Source organism: Coffea eugenioides, chromosome 1, assembly GCF_003713205.1.
Source record: "Coffea eugenioides isolate CCC68of chromosome 1, Ceug_1.0, whole genome shotgun sequence".
NCBI lineage: Eukaryota > Viridiplantae > Streptophyta > Magnoliopsida > Gentianales > Rubiaceae > Coffea > Coffea eugenioides.
In genome coordinates, this window is record NC_040035.1 from 15,556,542 (window position 1) to 15,575,119 (window position 18,578).

General features: G+C 32.8%; 1 long non-coding RNA gene across 2 annotated transcripts; it reads right to left on the minus strand.

Moving 5' to 3' along the window:
* Nucleotides 1-14,243: 14,243 nt before the first annotated feature.
* LOC113751841 lies at nucleotides 14,244-17,213 on the minus strand. Of its 2 annotated transcripts, XR_003464865.1 has the most exons (4): nucleotides 17,018-17,213; nucleotides 16,557-16,603; nucleotides 14,865-15,015; nucleotides 14,244-14,375 (listed from the first exon to the last, which is right to left on the minus strand). It is a non-coding gene; the product is annotated as an uncharacterized LOC113751841 (long non-coding RNA). The 2 variants fall into 2 exon arrangements; XR_003464866.1 differs by lacking the exon at nucleotides 16,557-16,603.
* Between the last annotated feature and the right edge of the window lie 1,365 nt (nucleotides 17,214-18,578).

Sequence of the window (18,578 nt, forward strand, 5' to 3'; positions counted from 1 at the left end):
GACACGATCGATGTGCGTCCGAAGAGTGTGTCCGATCCATCCGGACGTCCGATGCTTCCTCACGGGCGTCCGACAGAATATCCTTCCTGATGTTCTTCATCCTTTCGGACGTCCGATAGCTTCCTTTCGGACGTCCCACATGAGTGCCCTGTTTTTGCTTCTTCTTTTGTGCCACAAGAATCTGTTCTAACAAATTGCTCACATAAAAACATTAGCCCAAATCTACATTTTGGTTTGTTAATCCTCAAAATCAAGGATTGATCGACCAAGGTCAACAAAACTCTCCAAATTCCTAGCTCTACTCTTGCTCAAATCCAATAACTCAACCATTTAATCTTGCTTTTGTTCCATAGAAACTGTAGACACCAAAATTTTATTGCAATTTCTTTTACTTTTATTTTACTTATTATGTTGTCGTGTCAGTTTTACTCACTTTTAGTTTTTAGTTTTTTAGTTTTATTTTTATGTTGTTATTTTATTTTATTTTTGGATTTTTAGCGTAGAATTTCACAAAAGGAAAAGAAAAGTGTTCAAAAAAAAAAAAGAGAGAAAAAATATGTTTTAGTTGTTTTGGATTTAGTTTCATTATTTAAAATGAAAAGAAAAATCAAAAAAGTTTCCATTTTTGCTGTTTATTTTATTTTTATCTGATGTTAATTAAATTGTTGATTTTTACTTAATTTTATTATCATTTTGTTAAGCTACTTTAAAAAGGAAAAAAGAAGAAAAAGAAGAAAAGAAAAAGAGAGAAAGCAAATTAGCATTTTATTTGTATCTTAATTAGCATTTCTTCATTTATTTTTTATTAAGTATTTAGTTATCTATATTAATTAGTTTAAAAAAAAAAAAAAAATTGGGTCGCGCATGCACGCTGCATTTTGTTTTTGCAGCGTGCAAAGGACGAGGGGACGCTGATCGAATGGTCAAGAAAAAGGATTGGGAAGGGATGATTTCTGGCCATTGAATACAGGGTTTAGGAGGTTGAGAGCTGGATATAAAAGGGAGAAATGAACCACAGCCGCAGGGGAGGTTTTTTGGAGAGTCAGAAGGGCTAAAAGAAAAACTGAGCGAGGGTTTTGGAGAGAAGGGGTTTTCAGGGCAAAAACAAAGCACAGAGAGCTAGTGTAAGAGGAGGAGAGTAACGACTGCAGAAAAATTTGGGAAAAGAAAAGAGAGGTTGACGGCTCGCATTTGAAAAACAATAAGAAAGGAAAACCAGAGAGATTGAAAAGGGGGGGGAGGATTGAGTAGAAAGCTGAGATATTTGGGCAACGAAGGAACAAAGGAAAGCTACGGGCTTTGGAGAACCTAGACAAGAAACGGAGCTGATTCCACCGTCGCCACCTGTGTTTGTCCTCCGAGCAAGCCCACTGCTTAACGAAATCAGAGAGCTCATTGTAAGATTTCTTTTAGCCTTTCTCCTGTAGACAACTTCTGTTAATAAAGCGTAAAATTATGATGAATTATGGGTCTGATTGGTGTTGAATGGTCATGTGTGTGAGCTACCGTTTGGTGGGAACCTCTGTTGAGAATCACGATGGCTGTTTACTGTCCAAAGTTGGAACCTTTTGCTGCTTACATGCATGATTCACTACGTTAATGCTTGGGTTTGGTTTGGTGTTGTTATTAGGTTTTATCATTAGATGGTGATTAGTGGCAAGATGTTAGCTTTAAACATAAAAATGACATTTTCATGACTAGCTCATTTGAGGAAGTATCTGGGTTCACCCGTAGCAGGATATCCCCATGTTCGTGCTTTTATTTTTATCTTCTTGTTATATACTGAAATCCCAAGGTTTCATGCTAGTAAAAAATGAGAAGGTTTGTTCGAGGGTTTCGTTGTCTGAATTAGATTGCTTATTCGAGTTAGTTTGCATATAAAGTTGCTGCAACAATGCTGAAAGTGTTCAGCTTTGTTGCAGGAACTAATTTGGGAAGCAAGCTGTAGGCTGGCTTGTGTTTCGCTGCAACTCAAAAGTCTCTGACTTGTTGCGGCATTTTTTTTGAACAAACAATCCGAATTTTTGGGCCGCATAAGGTGGCTGGATTGCCTCAGGTTTTAGTCAGCTGTCGAGAGTTTCTCTTTGCTGCAGAAATGTTTTTGATGTTCGCAACTTGTGTTGGATTGCTTGGGTCAAATTTTAGCATGTATGTAGACCATTTTTGATGTATTTTTGAGTCCGAAAATTCATACTATGATGCTGCTGAAGTTGCCAAAGTTGTTCCTTTCAAAAAACACAGCAAGCAAAGGCTGCTGCATTTTCCTTTCTTTTTGCTGCCGCGTTTCCCTTTCCTTAATTACTAGCTGAGTTTTGGCACTTTCGTTTCATGTTTGATCTTGTGTTGAGGGAAGCAGGGGAAGGTGGGTTGTTGAATTTGCATGTTTGATATGTTTGGATCATGTTCAAACACCAAGAATCCTTGCTGCATTCTATTTCGGCTGCTTCGCAGCATTCCAGATTTTTTTTTTTTAACTTGCCAAATGAATTTCATTTCTTGCTTGCACTGGTTGTTGCTAAGTTTTTTTGTTGAATTGAATGATGGCTTGCTGCTTAGTTGGAAGCCTTGTGTTTGGACTTGATTATGTTTGAAAGCTGGCTTGACAAGGTGCCGAATTGCAGAAAAGTTTCATCCGAAAATTATAGAAGCAATGGAAACTTCGGTTTGCCGAAAGCTTCATAGGCTTGCTGAAACCTTGTTGCAGTTTGATTTTTGCATCATTTCTTGCTGTGTTTTCCTGATTTGAACGTCCAAGTTGTATGTTGTGTGGTTTAATTCAAAGCTTGGCCATTGGTTGAGAAAGTTTGTGCAAAGCTTGAGTTAGTTTTCTGAAATTTGTGGTTGAAGATGAAAATGCAGCAAGCATTCTAGTTGTAGCAGATTTTAAGTTGCAGAAGCATTCTTACGTGGGAAAAGTCTGAAGTAACGACAGTTACGATAACGAAACTATTTTTACCTGATATAATAGGTAAAAATACTTTTAGCGACCATTTGATTACCTGTTGTACTGGTCATCTAAATGAAATAGTACCTAAAATTTTGGTTAGTAAGTTTTGCATAAAAAATAGTAAGTTAACTCGATATATTAGTAACTTTTATGTCTCAAAAAGTAAACTTGAATAAATATGGAACTATTTTTTTTTTTGAAGTAAAATACTACTCTATATCTGAAACTTAGTTTTTGGAGAGTAAGTTTAGTTCAAGTAATAGTAAGTTTTTATAGATTAGTAGTAAATATTGCTGATAGAATAGTAAATTTGGTTAATCATCAAAACTTAATAGTTTGTGGCATAAATTTACTATTTTACTTAAAGAAACTTACAATTGTACATATCATTTATAAATGTTATATGTTTGAAGCATTTTAAATATACTATGAAATTTTTTTTTTTTTGCATATGACCTTATAAAATATGTAAGAATAATTTGTCATATTTTAAATTTTTAATTATGGGAAAATAAACAACTAAGTTCCCAAAATATTTCACTTTTATTGTTTAAAAAATCTCAACTTGTTGGTTAAATTCAAAATAATTCTATTGTCAAAAATAGTTTTTCTCAAATTAACTTTCATGATTAGATGTCAGATACTAAAAATGGTAAAGTATCCCTCATACGTATGTCAAGTATATTTCAGACTTTTAGTAAAAAAAATTTTTGTTGTTAAAATAACATTGTATCATAGTGTACTAATTATTTTAGGACCATTTTATACGTGAACTAAATGTAATTTAAATTCTACAATAGATTATATATGCATGTGATTTTCATTTATAATTATTGGATCCTATTCTTATGAACAATCTCCCAAGGAAAAAAAATCCAGAGCATACTGATTTTCTTATATTAATTGTTATACATTTTGTCATTTTTATTATTATATTATTTCTCATTTGTTTAGGCTTTTACTCTTATTATTTATTGTGTCTCAGATGTAAACTTATTAAAACTTTATCATCTTATTATATTCATAGGCGTAAAATTATAAAAATTTTGATATATAAACAAGTAATATTCTATATATAACTAGGAAGATTTGTTGTAACAGTTATCCAAACTTTCAAACTTTTCAAAAATTGAAAATGATTTAAAACTTATAATACAACAAAATTTTATTACATATTTACAAGAATATGTGAAAATTCAAACTATTTTTCATAGTATTTTAAAATATACAAATAATTTTTTTTAAATTATACCTATAATCATATATTATACAGGTATCTTATGAGTACTTACTAACTAAGGTACTAAGAATTAATGATTAATAAAACATTTTATCGTTATTTCAAATAAATTTCCTGATACTAGTTTGAAATATGTTTTAAAATAAAATAGCACATGTGTCCCATAAATCAGTAAGTTTTGATTATTAATCAATTTACCATGTTATTAGTAAGAGTTACTATTTATGTATAAAAACTTACTATTACTTGAATTAAACTTACTCTCTAAAAAGTAAGTTTGGGATATAAAGTAGTAATTTATTTATTTAAAAAGTAAGTTTAATATTTATTCCAACTTACCTTTTGAAGTATAAAAGTTACTAATTTATTACTGTTAACTTATTATTTTAGATAGAAAACTTACTTTCTTATTTTTAAGTGTTATCCTAATTAGGTGGATAGACCTATCAAATAATTAAATGGTCACTAAAAGCAAATAAAAAATAAATCGAAAAAGGTCATCTAAGTGTTATCCTATTTATGTCTTAAAAAGTAAATTGAAATAAAAATGAAAGTTACGTTTTTTAAAAAATATATTACTACTCTATATTCGAAACTTACTTTTTGGAGAGTAAGTTTAGTTCAAGTAATAGTAAGTTTTCACGGATTAAAAGTAAATCCTATTGATAGAATAGTAAATTTGGTTAACCATCAAGACTTACTAGTTTGTGGCATAAATTTACAATTTTACTTAAAGAAACTTATATGAAACAAGTATTAGGAAGTTTATTTAAAATAATGCTAAGATTTTTTAAGTAAAATGATTGAAACTTAATATTATAGTTAGTAATTGCTGGTAACGTAAATGTATAATATATGATTGTATGTATCATTCATCAAGGTTATGTGTTCTAATAAATTTATTTTCTAGGTCACAAGTGACGTGCGCGGAGTATACATATACAATTAAACTCATCCTAATCAAGTTTTACATTTATAAACTCCTAAATACCCCACACGCGATTTATCGCAAGTATACGAATCGTGAGCGAGTATAGGGTATTAAGGGTCGATCCCACAAGGAAGATTGCAATTACCGGTACTACTAAAGCTTCTCTATTATTTAGACTATCAATGAATTATAACAAATTAAACCTACTGAAATTATACAAAATAACAAATGAAAGCTCCTTAGGTTGTGGTATCCCTAACTACTCATGCAAGTGCTATATTTGGATCATTGAATACTACATCTAGGCTAATTATGGTGTAATTTCCTTATGCATTTGAATCCTACTTTCGTAGTGAATCAATTATACTCATAACTAATCCATACCTATTTTCATGGTTATGAAATTAGCTACAAGTTCATTTCTTCAATGAAATTACATGAAATGAATCACTAAAAACCACATAGATGCACCTCTACTTTCGTGAGTGTACTCCTATGTTTAGCACTTCTTGAACTAGTGTTAAATCTCAATTTCCATTGCAGAAACAACACCTTAGATAATCACAATTAATGGTACCAGATTAATCATGATTTAAAGAGCCAAAGTGCTAAATAACTTGCTCAAATCGTAGCAGTCAAATAACCAAACAATTAACACTAACAATCATAGAAAGTTCAACCAAACCCAAGGCTTAAACTTTATAAACACATAATGAACACAAAATCCAGAACTTGTATATTAACTAAAATTGGAATCAAATACAAAAGATAAAGAATTTAGAAGGAATACAACCCTTGTCACATGAGCTTTCTTCATTGCCTTCTTCATCTCCATCTTAATCCTAGTCTAGCAATATACAAGAGTGGATGAATTACACTAGCTAAACTATCCTACACTAAGGAAATGAAAGAGCTACATTTCTGCAACTTCCAGCTTCTCCCGTATGTCTCTCTCTATTTTCTGCTATGAACTCCCCATCTCCTTTTTTGCAATGAATTTGGCTATTTAATGATGAAAGGTGGTCAAGAAATGAGGATTACATCTCCCTTTTACAGCTGGGAATGTTTCTCACATGTCTAGCATCCAATGTGAGTTGGTGGAGGTGAAATTGAGTTTTACGCATACAGAGCAGCCTTTTCTGACCAGTGATCCGAGCTGCTACAGTACCTCGGATCCACTAACCCAGAAACAACCGAGGGTTCGGATGAATAGTGGATCCGAGTGTGGATCACTTGCTCTGTTTTTGGCCCAACTTCAACCAATCTTTTCTTGATGTTAGAGGCTGAACCAGCTCATGTCTAAAACACGAAAGTTGTAGCCTTTTGAGTTATCTTTCTAATGCATCAAGAATCACCTCATTTGGATCTGTGTAGGCTGAGATATGACTGAAATACCCTTGCCTGCTCATTGCCCTGTTCCAGCTTCGACCAGTAGAAATTTGCTATTGTAATTCGGCATTTTGACCTGGAAAACCTTCAAACTGGATTTAGATGTCTTCACCAAAGTTGTAGATCTATCTCTTATCTTCAAATGGGTTCAAGAATCATCCCAATCCGATCATTGTAACTCAAGTTATAGCCGAAATACGAAAATGTGTCAAAACTGTCAAAATACACAAAATCCAAGTAAAAAGTGATAAAAACCTCATTTAATCACTTAAAAACATTTATTCACCAATTATAGCCAAAATGATTCATATTCTTCCAATAATATAACCAAAGTGACTAAAAATAATATAAAATGTCATACAATTATTACGTAAATTAGTCACTTATCAAACTCCCCCACACTTAAATCATTGCTTGTCCTCAAGCAATTCACACATAATCAAATGCAATGATTCAAGAGGTGAAACAATATATGCACTTTGTCCAATTTAATTCCTCAAGACTTGGAAAATAATCATTATACAATTATTCAATTTACACTAAATACTTATAATATCAAGTAAAGGAAAGATAATTATACCCTAAATTCAACAAGTTAAACTTAATCTCTTACCCTAACCTAATTTCACAAATAAGCAACCCACATAGTCGATTTATAGCCTTCCTCCTCCTATAATCATCCTTTTCTCAAAATTTTACATCTAAGAGGGATTTATTCATACTAATTTTACTTAATTAGTGAGAATGCCTTTTTACGCGAAAATCGACACTTTTAGGTGAAGATTCCCGGTTACTCAACATTTCACTTATTCAAGTTGCAATGCATACTCTTAATTCAAGTACCTTTTTACGCGAAAATCGACATTTGTAGATGCCAACCCCCGGTTACTCGGTACAAAAATCATTGGAGTAGAATAATTTTTTCTTTCTTTTCTTCTCTTTTTTTATTTTTTTTTATTTTTTAAACTAAAGGACAATAAATAGATATTCCCTCTTAGAAAATATATAAGACTAATCAAAGGAGGAGTATAACCTTTTATCAACTATGTCAATCACTTACTTGCAAAATTAAGTAAAGAGAAGAAATCTCATTAAACATGTAAAATTATAGGCATAATTTTCCTCACTTTACCAAATATACTTTCTAAAATGTAAAAATTCTAATTGCATAATAACTATTTCCAAGTTAAATGAGGACTAAACCTTCCAAAATACACATAAAGTTTCAACAATTGGAAGAATAAAAACATTTAAAGTTGGAACAAATTAGCCCTTTTTGAATGAAAATGCAAAAATTTGAAGAACTTTTGGGCCATAGTGACATATTGGACAAGATGTTAGACAAATTTTGACGGAGTTTCCCCATATAAATGGAAGAAAACTCCCTGCCAACAAACCCAATTTCAGGCAAATTATCCACATGGCAAATAATTCAAACATAACTCCAATATTTCTAAGCATTTATATCCACAAAATATCATCACATGGCAAGTAAATGCAAGTTTAATATTTTCCTCCCCCACACTTAAACTTCACATTGTCCTCAATGTGAGAAAGGAAAAATAACGAAAATAAGAGAAAGTAATACTCCCCTAATGAACTTGCGCGATCCGAATCCATGGCAATGTGATGAATTTCCAACTTTACTTGAAAGAATGGAGACTTCAATTAATGCACTGAATTTGAGGTATTGAGATCTTTGATCAAACTTCGCCTTTTTCACCTCATTTGGTCACTTTTGCATCTTTTTCCAAAACCTACAAATGAAAAATAACAAAATAACTCAAACTTATACTTTAAACATAAAATCACTCCAAAGTAACACCAACTTAAACAAGCATTGGGTTGCCTCCCAATAAGCGCTTCTTTAAAGTCAATAGCTTGACTAAATCACCTCATTTTTCAAGGAGGCTTAGTTAACGAATAATCCACCATTTTAGGCCTTGGTGGATCATTGTAAGGTGACTTAATAGAAAAAGCCACATGAACTAATGATCTGAGAGATGGAAGTGACTTACATATTCCAAGTGTTCCATAGATATTACCTTGAATATGCACCACTTGAGAACTTACCAAAGGAAATGTCATGAGAGTATCTTGGGCAGGAATACCTTTAGAACCTATACTTTCAATGCACTCCTCAAGAGGGGTGAAAAATGAGTCATTAAAACTCACCTCTTGAGGCTCAAAGTTAGTTCCAAAGATATTATCATGTGAAATGGACATTTGCTCATTGAAACACAATTGAGATTCATCATTTTCATCAAAATGCAACCCATTTTCACATACAACATTCCCATCATTCATGCTAGGATCATTTTGCACATTATTAGAGGAAATAACTTCACACAATGCATTCAATTGCTCATGTATTCGACCAAAGTGAGAAGCTAATTCATCTATTCTTTCCTCAATCCTATCAAAACGATCGGAAGTTGCATTTGCTAGCTTTTCTATTGCTAAATCAAATTGATTAGAAAAATTTTCTACAGCTAGCTCCCAAGATGCATTAGAATCATTAGCTAATGGTTCACTTTCTAACTCCCAAGGTAGAGGTGTATTAGCTAACTTCTCTATTGCCAACTCCCAAGATGGTTTTGATTCATATTGGACACTTTCAGGTTGGTGATCATAAAAATATGAATTATCACTATAAGTACATTGATTATTCCAACCATAAGCAGGAGAATTGCTCCAATTAGCACTATATTGATCAAAACAAGGATTGTAATGCTCTAATTCATCATAATAATCCACATTTTGTGCTTGCATACATGTATTAGTAGCATGATAACCTCCACACAAGTCACAAATCACATGATAAGAATTAAAAGCATTAACATTCCTTCTCTGCTCAATTTCATGCTTCATGGTGTCCATTTGAACTTGTAACTTAATTACATCAAATTTTGCCTTTAAGCACCTTAAACCATCTTCAAAAGACATACATTCAGTAAATTCTTGGTTACCTCTGTTGAAGGAGCTTTGCACTTGGTAACCATCCATTGCCAATCTTCCACTTCTCAAGCATTGTCCTCCAAATTGACCTACCCTTCTCATTACCTAAAATTGCTTTTAAACAACTTAAGAGCAAAATTAGTAAGAAGAATAGGTGATAAAATGCATACACACAGAAAATACTAAAATGACAGAAAATAACATTCACACAAAAACTAATAAAATGTCTAAACTAATAAAGTTACTCTTCACACCGATATTGCCAAATCTTCCCCGGCAACGGCGCCAAAAACTTGACGTGCGCGGAGTATACATATACAATTAAACTCATCCTAATCAAGTTTTACATTTATAAACTCCTAAATACCCCACACGCGATTTATCGCAAGTATACGAATCGTGAGTGAGTATAGGGTATTAAGGGTCGATCCCACAAGGAAGATTGCAATTACCGGTACTACTAAAGCTTCTCTATTATTTAGACTATCAATGAATTATAACAAATTAAACCTACTGAAATTATACAAAATAACAAATGAAAGCTCCTTAGGTTGTGGTATCCCTAACTACTCATGCAAGTGCTATATTTGGATCATTGAATACTACATCTAGGCTAATTATGGTGTAATTTCCTTATGCATTTGAATCCTACTTTCGTAGTGAATCAATTATACTCATAACTAATCCATACCTATTTTCATGGTTATGAAATTAGCTACAAGTTCATTTCTTCAATGAAATTACATGAAATGAATCACTAAAAACCACATAAGTGCACCTCTACTTTCGTGAGTGTACTCCCTATGTTTAGCACTTCTTGAACTAGTGTTAAATCTCAATTTCCATTGCAGAAACAACACCTTAGATAATCACAATTAATGGTACCAGATTAATCATGATTTAAAGAGCCAAAGTGCTAAATAACTTGCTCAAATCGTAGCAGTCAAATAACCAAACAATTAACACTAACAATCATAGAAAGTTCAACCAAACCCAAGGCTTAAACTTTAGAAACACATAATGAACACAAAATCCAGAACTTGTATATTAACTAAAATTGGAATCAAATACAAAAGATAAAGAATTTAGAAGGAATACAACCCTTGTCACATGAGCTTTCTTCCTTGCCTTCTTCATCTCCATCTTAATCCTAGTCTAGCAATATACAAGAGTGGATGAATTACACTAGCTAAACTATCCTACACTAAGGAAATGAAAGAGCTACATTTCTGCAACTTCCAGCTTCTCCCGTATGTCTCTCTCTATTTTCTGCTATGAACTCCCCATCTCCTTTTTTGCAATGAATTTGGCTATTTAATGATGAAAGGTGGTCAAGAAATGAGGATTACATCTCCCTTTTACAGCTGGGAATGTTTCTCACATGTCTAGCATCCAATGTGAGTTGGTGGAGGTGAAATTGAGTTTTACGCGTACAGAGCAGCCTTTTCTGACCAGTGATCCGAGCTGCTACAGTACCTCGGATCCACTAACCCAGAAACAACCGAGGGTTCGGATGAATAGTGGATCCGAGTGTGGATCACTTGCTCTGTTTTTGGCCCAACTTCAACCAATCTTTTCTTGATGTTAGAGGCTGAACCAGCTCATGTCTAAAACACGAAAGTTGTAGCCTTTTGAGTTATCTTTCTAATGCATCAAGAATCACCTCATTTGGATCTGTGTAGGCTGAGATATGACTGAAATACCCTTGCCTGCTCATTGCCCTGTTCCAGCTTCGACCAGTAGAAATTTGCTATTGTAATTCGGCATTTTGACCTGGAAAACCTTCAAACTGGATTTAGATGTCTTCACCAAAGTTGTAGATCTATCTCTTATCTTCAAATGGGTTCAAGAATCATCCCAATCCGATCATTGTAACTCAAGTTATAGCCGAAATACGAAAATGTGTCAAAACTGTCAAAATACACAAAATCCAAGTAAAAAGTGATAAAAACCTCATTTAATCACTTAAAAACATTTATTCACCAATTATAGCCAAAATGATTCATATTCTTCCAATAATATAACCAAAGTGACTAAAAATAATATAAAATGTCATACAATTATTACGTAAATTAGTCACTTATCAACAAGTATAACAGTTAAATTTGTACTAATGTGGCATAATCTTTGAAAACTATAATAAATTTACCCACATATTAAGTTTCGTGAGATTCAAATATATTTTGTATCATTTAAAGTATGGATTTATATGCACTTTTTTTTTTATGAAACTTACTTTTAATTGGCAAATAGTATGTAAATTATTATAAAATAGCATTTTATAATAATCATAATTTTTATAGGTGAATGGTATATAAATTGCTAAAATTGCCAATTTATAAATGATCAAATCTTACTACTTTATGGCATATATTAGTTTGGTCAACTACAAAATTATCGTAATTAAGTGTACGTTGGTTGTTGATTTGAAATTTGCACCCCTGTTACTATTTCGTTATTTCTACCACAGGTTTTTCTAATCAAAGTAAAACAAAGTCAAATATATTTTCCTTTTGTATGTAGTATTTATATTTAGTAAAAAATTAATAAACCATGATTACATTTCAATGCTTCTAATGGAATTAGTAACATTTTCTAAATAAATTGGAATAATTTGTAAAATATGTTATTTTTTTACCAATATAATTAGGGGTGGCAACCGGGTCCAAATCGGAGTGGCGGGTCGAGTTGAGACCCAGGTATAATAGAAAACTGTCTGACGCGAACTTGACCCGCCAACCCGAAACGGGTCAGGATATCTGACCCGAATCTGAAAATTTCAGGTTGTCGGGTTGGCGGGACGACCCGAATGACCCAAAACGTAATTTTAATTTATTAATTTACCACTGTAATTTCTAATTCGCACAAGACTAATTACATAATCAAGTAATAAAAATTAAATAAATAATCCCAAACCTAATCTAAAATAAATTAAAAACACCGTAAAAGTGTTTTATTCCGAACCAAATACAAAATAAATAAAAGCAATATAAAAGTAAAAAATAATATAATACATTATTTGTCCAAATATAATAATTTCAACTTCAAATAAGTTAAATAAATTCATTTAGGGTTAAGTGATGAATGCCTTTGAAAAAAAAAGAATAACTTAGTTTAGTTAGGTAAAATAATTTTTAATTCATAAACAGGTGATCGGGTCGTATCGGGTCACCCACGGTTTGACCCGAATTCGACCCATTTTCTTTTCGGGTTTGTCGGATTCGACTCGATTCTGACCCGAACCCACGAAACCTCAATCCGAATCAATTAATTTCGTGTTAGGTTCATATTGTATTTTCAGGTCGTATCGAAAATTACCACCCCTAAATATAATCAAAAGAAATTTGCACTACTAAAAAGCAAGTGGAAGAAAGGATGATGGCATAAGTATAAATGTGAGCAACTATATACATATCACACCATAAGTTTAGGTTTGATTTGTTCAAAACATAGGTAATTTATTCGTTAGTAGATATAAAATGCATATTAATTTTCTACAAATGGAAAGTACAATTTCATATATACTAACCATTAACAGAATATGTAGTTCGAACACGATCAATTGAACGCATATTTCGTTTGTTAAGCTATCATTTATTTTGTTACTTAGGTTGAATATTTACATTTGAATAGAGTATTGATATCGGAACTTCAATTATTCTTAATGAACTTCAATTAAGACAATTTTAAGGACAACAATTGCTAAAATATAGATTTCTTAAATTTTTTTGAAAAATGACAAAAAAATTACACTTTATTGTGAAAATATCAAATTATTAATTCAATTCAAATTAATTTTATAATAAAAAATATTATTCCTCAAACTGGTTGCTTAATCCGTATCTATGCCCGTACTAGTGTCGAATGAATAACTAAAATTTGAAATTGCAACAAAAAATATTTTTTACAAGAAAGGTGAAAATAAGTAGAACTTTTGCTAACTTTAACCCAAAATTTAAAAAAAAAAGGATAGGCCTTTTTGTAGTTTTGAATTCAAAAGTGTTGTGGTTGTGATAGAATTCTTTATTAAATTTTGAAACAGTTAAGAATTCAAGAGATAAGTACAAAGGTGACTTTTATTAGCCATTAATTTTAGTTAGAGTAGGAAAGGTCGATGCACTAGTAACGCTTGAATTTCTTTATGCCAAAGAATTCATAGTACCTAAAGCTGGTAGCCTTTTTACGGATTCATTGAAGGTATTTATGAGACCCCCACAATTATTGTTTCCTCGGTTACGATAAATGGACAAAGAAAGTCGAAACTAGTTTGTCCCATTATTCCTAATGGCAGATTGTCATTAAATAGAAAGGTGGATTACTTGTTTATTCGTAGAGGACGTGGGAAGATACTATTTGTTTGGACTTCTGCTAATCGGTTACTGAGGAAATCACAGCACTTAACTTCACAAAGGCCGATGCTCTCTCATAAAAGTGCCGTCAGTCTATATAGGAAAGCAACACACTTTATTTTTGGTTGCACCGAAACGAATGGATAAAAAGGAACTTCTAATGCTCGCAGAAATAAATAAGAGTATGTGCTCCTACGACAGAATGGATGTTACACCGCTATTAATGTGGTAAGGGCAAATCCCTTTAGTACTTTACAGCAAAATGTAGCATGTAGTAAGTAGCTGCTTATATAAAACCACTGAGGTTTTTCATGGTTAAGCATTAGAACAACTACTGCATAATAGTCCCTGACTAAGCTGAACAAAATGTGAGAGGGTCACAACTACAAGAGTAGTAGCGCAATCAGAAAACACCTACAAGGCTATAACAACTAAGACCAAAAGCGAGACTGTGTCCGATGCACCCCATGTTTAACTAGAACCATCCATATGGAATTCCATGATTAATGCTAATCTTCCCTGCTTCCTTTCACTTATTCCATCCCGTTGAGATATCCAGTCCTGAAAAAGAACATGACTTTCAGTTTTAGCATATTTGGAAGCGGAAATAACCAAATGATGACAATAATAACAGTAAAACGTATGCGTGCTTCAAGTCCCTAAGCTTTAGCAGCAGAACAAGCCATGCGAGGAACATTTCTATAGTAAACCACCTGTACCAATTTTGAGAATATAAGTATAAAAAACCAGAATAAGGCTGAAAGCCACAACAACAACTCAGAGAAACCAAACCACCCTTCTCCAATCATCAAGACAATATTAAATTTATCTAATAATATTCTCAAATATCTAAGAATGATATGAGATTTAATAAGTAATAAAATAAAAAACAAAGCATATGGCCGCCATACAAAAGCAGAACCCCAAGAATCCTAGAGAGTCCAAACCTTCTGTGCCCAGTAAACCAACAATACTAGCTTTAGGAGTAAGAACAAACAGTTTGAAGTAGATGATCAATATTATCAACAAAAGAGAAATGAATACTTTTACCTAGATATCTTGCAACACTGTTTCCTATTTTGTTTCAGTTTCCCTTGAACCAAGAAGAAGGGGGAGATTCAATCCCATGTAATATAATACGGTTCCGATGTCCAAAATTTTCCCAAAACTCTTCTGACCATTAGCTGTCCTGCCGCCAAACCTGTTGATCAAGGGACCATTTCAAAAAGAAAAAGGGCGGACAGGGGACCCCTGAGTTAGCTTCAGCTGAGGAATTACACTTTGTCCCAATTTCATAATCTTCCTTTCTTGAATTTAAAGGGGCTTGGGTTCCCTTGGGGAGGATCGTATAGCCTGCACTGTCAAGTCCTTTTTTCCTTCTCTGCTCTTTTCCTTTATTAAAGTAACAACTCTAGCAATCACATTCTTGTCTATTAAGGCATTTAGTTAAATCTGATTATATTGGAATATTCCTTGCCCAAAAAAAAAAAAAACTTTTTCTTCATAGAAGCGCTCTTTTAGTCTCTGAATCATTCCATCAAGCACAGAGCAACAAGCAGCAGGTAATTGGAAACTGAAGACAGAGATTCACAGGTCTGTATTTAATTTTCTTGATCTTTCTTTATTATTTCACTTTCATGTCAGCTAAAATCGTTCAACTAAACTGTTGTATGCGGGCCCTTTTGCAGGAGTTTAGAGTATTGTAGTATATTTTGTGTAGCAAAATTATGCGGTTAATTGTCGAATAGAATTTTCAAAACAAGAATAAATCATCACTAATACAAAAGGGATCTTTTCAACATGCATGAAATACATAAATTTTGGTCAGAAATAATTGTATGTAAAATCTGACCGCCAAAGCTGTAACTCCAATTGCAGGAAGTTACGATTAAAATGAAATTTACTGCCTTTTAGCCCTGTAGCCGAGAATGCTGTTATATTGGAGGATAATTTGGCTCAAAAAAAAAAATCAAAGATCCTACTTATGAGCATCAGTAAAGATTTGAAAAAGGATATTTAATTGGAACTTTTCTGTTTTGACTATCTGAAAGCTTTTATTGGAGGGAGAGTGGTCTGGATTAGTTTATTGGATTACTAATGCTGGAAAAGATAGCCATTAATCATGTAACCTTTCTTTAATCTTAAATTAATGCATTATTAAAACATAGGCAATAGTGGTCATTTGAAACAAGAATTAGTTTAGTTTTTGTTGTGGTACTTATTCGTATCTCCTGCACCACTTTCCCTAGAGCCTTGAAGTCACTTGCTTTAGCTATGCTAACAATTATATCCGGAATCCATGAGCTAGTGGAAAAGTATTCATTGCATTGCTTTGTCATCAGTAGTTTTATCTTTGACATTATAATCTTCCTCTGTTTAAGAAGTTGATTAGGGACATGAACCATGACTTTTATAAGGAACTGGGGAATATCTATACCAGATCGATGGATAACCAAAAGGTGCATGTGCAGATAAATAAAGGGGGGAAATAAAAACTTGGCATTTGATTTTTGTTCATGTACACACACTCATGAGCTAATAGGCATGTACTTTATGTTAATGTGCACATAAATGTTAGCATGTTACAAAGTATTTGGTGGACAAATAACTTTCATCAATTGGTCAGGCACTTGATCTGATGGTGATAATATTATTGTTTCATTCCTGAGCAGATTTCAAATTCATGCTATAGTATTACAATTACTTTCTTTCTTTCTTTCTAAAATGAGTAATCATTTATACCATCAAACAGGGGTCTTGCAGCGGCAATGGACCAGAATAGTGTGGAACTGCAGGCAGAAAAAATTCTTACACTTCTCAGTCCTTTCGCACCGAGTAGCAATCATAACACAAAAAAAATGCCTTCGCACCGAGTAGCAATCATAACACAGAAATTTCTCTTTGACATTTCACCAAACATCTTATATGCATTCACAAATTAATCACATTTAACTTAAACGCCTAGTCTCAAGTCCTTTCCTAGATGTTTCATATGGCTATTAACCATATTTTACCCGTAGACAATCAAAACTACAACCATTTCCTAGATGTTTCAGTGGACATTTTCAGCCCCAAAATTGCAATAAAATCTTCAAATACTCAGCCTTGATTTCGTAAGAAAATCTTGACAAACAAAACAAATGAAATATAAATAAATTACAGCAATATAATCAAACGATTTCAAGTGGACATGATGGACTAACCTCGGCACTGCTCTCTTTGATTGGCTACCACCGTCGCTAACCCTTTTATTGTATCCGCATATGGCAGCACCCAAAAACAACCGATCGATGAGAAAGGATAGAGGGAAAGTGGGAACTGAAGATGAAAATTTGGAAGTGAGAAAATTTATGCAATTGAAACCAAGAGAAAGTGTGGACTAAAGTGGAATCCTTTGCCTGGGAATTCAATTGTATCGTTGGAACTAAGAACTAAGTAATAAGAAGGCAGATGACTTTAAAGAGATGATACCCGGAAGTGTTTCAGAACCCAAAATCGTTTTCAGAAACCGGTAACTTTTTTACTTAAATATGAACATTTTTTACTTTTAGTATTAGTAAGTTTGATTCAACCATAAGTAAATTTTGTCAAATAATAAGTAAATTAAATTACTCAAAGTGTAAATTTCTATTTTGACTAAAACTTATCTTTCAGGCATAAACTTACTAGTTTTAATTAAAAACTTACTAAAGTTAATATTAATTATTTTAATATAATATTTAAAAAGTCACTAAAAAATTGGATCTGTCACTAAAGGTAATAGAAACCTGTAATAGCAGGTTTCCTTAATATCGTTACCATAACTATAGGCACTGTAGCATTGTCCTTCTTACGTGTATGCATGCTTTGCATGAAGAAATAAGTTCCAAAAATTGCACTCCAACCCTTTGACTTCCATCTAATCCTTCTAAGGCCCATAAGCTTTGAAAATCAATCAATTGGGTCCCTGAAATTTTGCAGTAATATTACAAAGACTCAATTAAGTCCTAATTTTTGCAAATAGGTCTTAGAATAGCTGAATTTTAAGCCATTACTTGACTTTTTCTTTGCCTTTGGATTTTTGAAGTTCCTAGAAGTGTTTGATAAGCTTGAGTGTTTGGTTAGTGTTCGCATTTGAGTCCTTGGTAGCCTCAATTTTCCAACTCGATTGCTTGTTTGCTTTCATTTGTTTTGGTGGTACTTAGGGCATGAATTTGTGAACCTTGTGTTTAAATGAGCTTATGTTTGCCTATTTTCTTTAATTTTCCTAAATAAATTTGTTGCTTAACCTTTTTCTTGCTTTTGGACCTTTAAAGTTCTTAAAACGTTTTAATTGGTTTCGGTTTGATTGATTGATGGTTGCTTTTGGATCCTAAAATGCAAGTGAAACCACTCATTGACCCTTATTTGATCTTGGACCCTCGAAATTCCATAATGATTAATCGGACTTAAGGGGTTGTTAATGTTAGCAAGTGAATCATTAGGAGTGTTTACTTTAGGACTTGGTTGATAATCTCTCCTCCTTGGTAACCGTGCATTATTTGATTGCATTTTGAGATGATTTAGATGATCGATTGGTCCAATTTGTTTTATTTGATCATTTCTAAGTTGCAAAGTGAGGAAGGATTCCGATTGTCATATTTGTATTTTATCATTACATTGGTGCATCAATCCTTTCCTTTGAATGGTTTTAGCCCAAATTAGCTCCTTCTTTAGTGACCATAGCCCAAGTTGAGTCTTGTTCACCTTACTAGCATTACACACGGAGGGAGGTACAACTTCTTT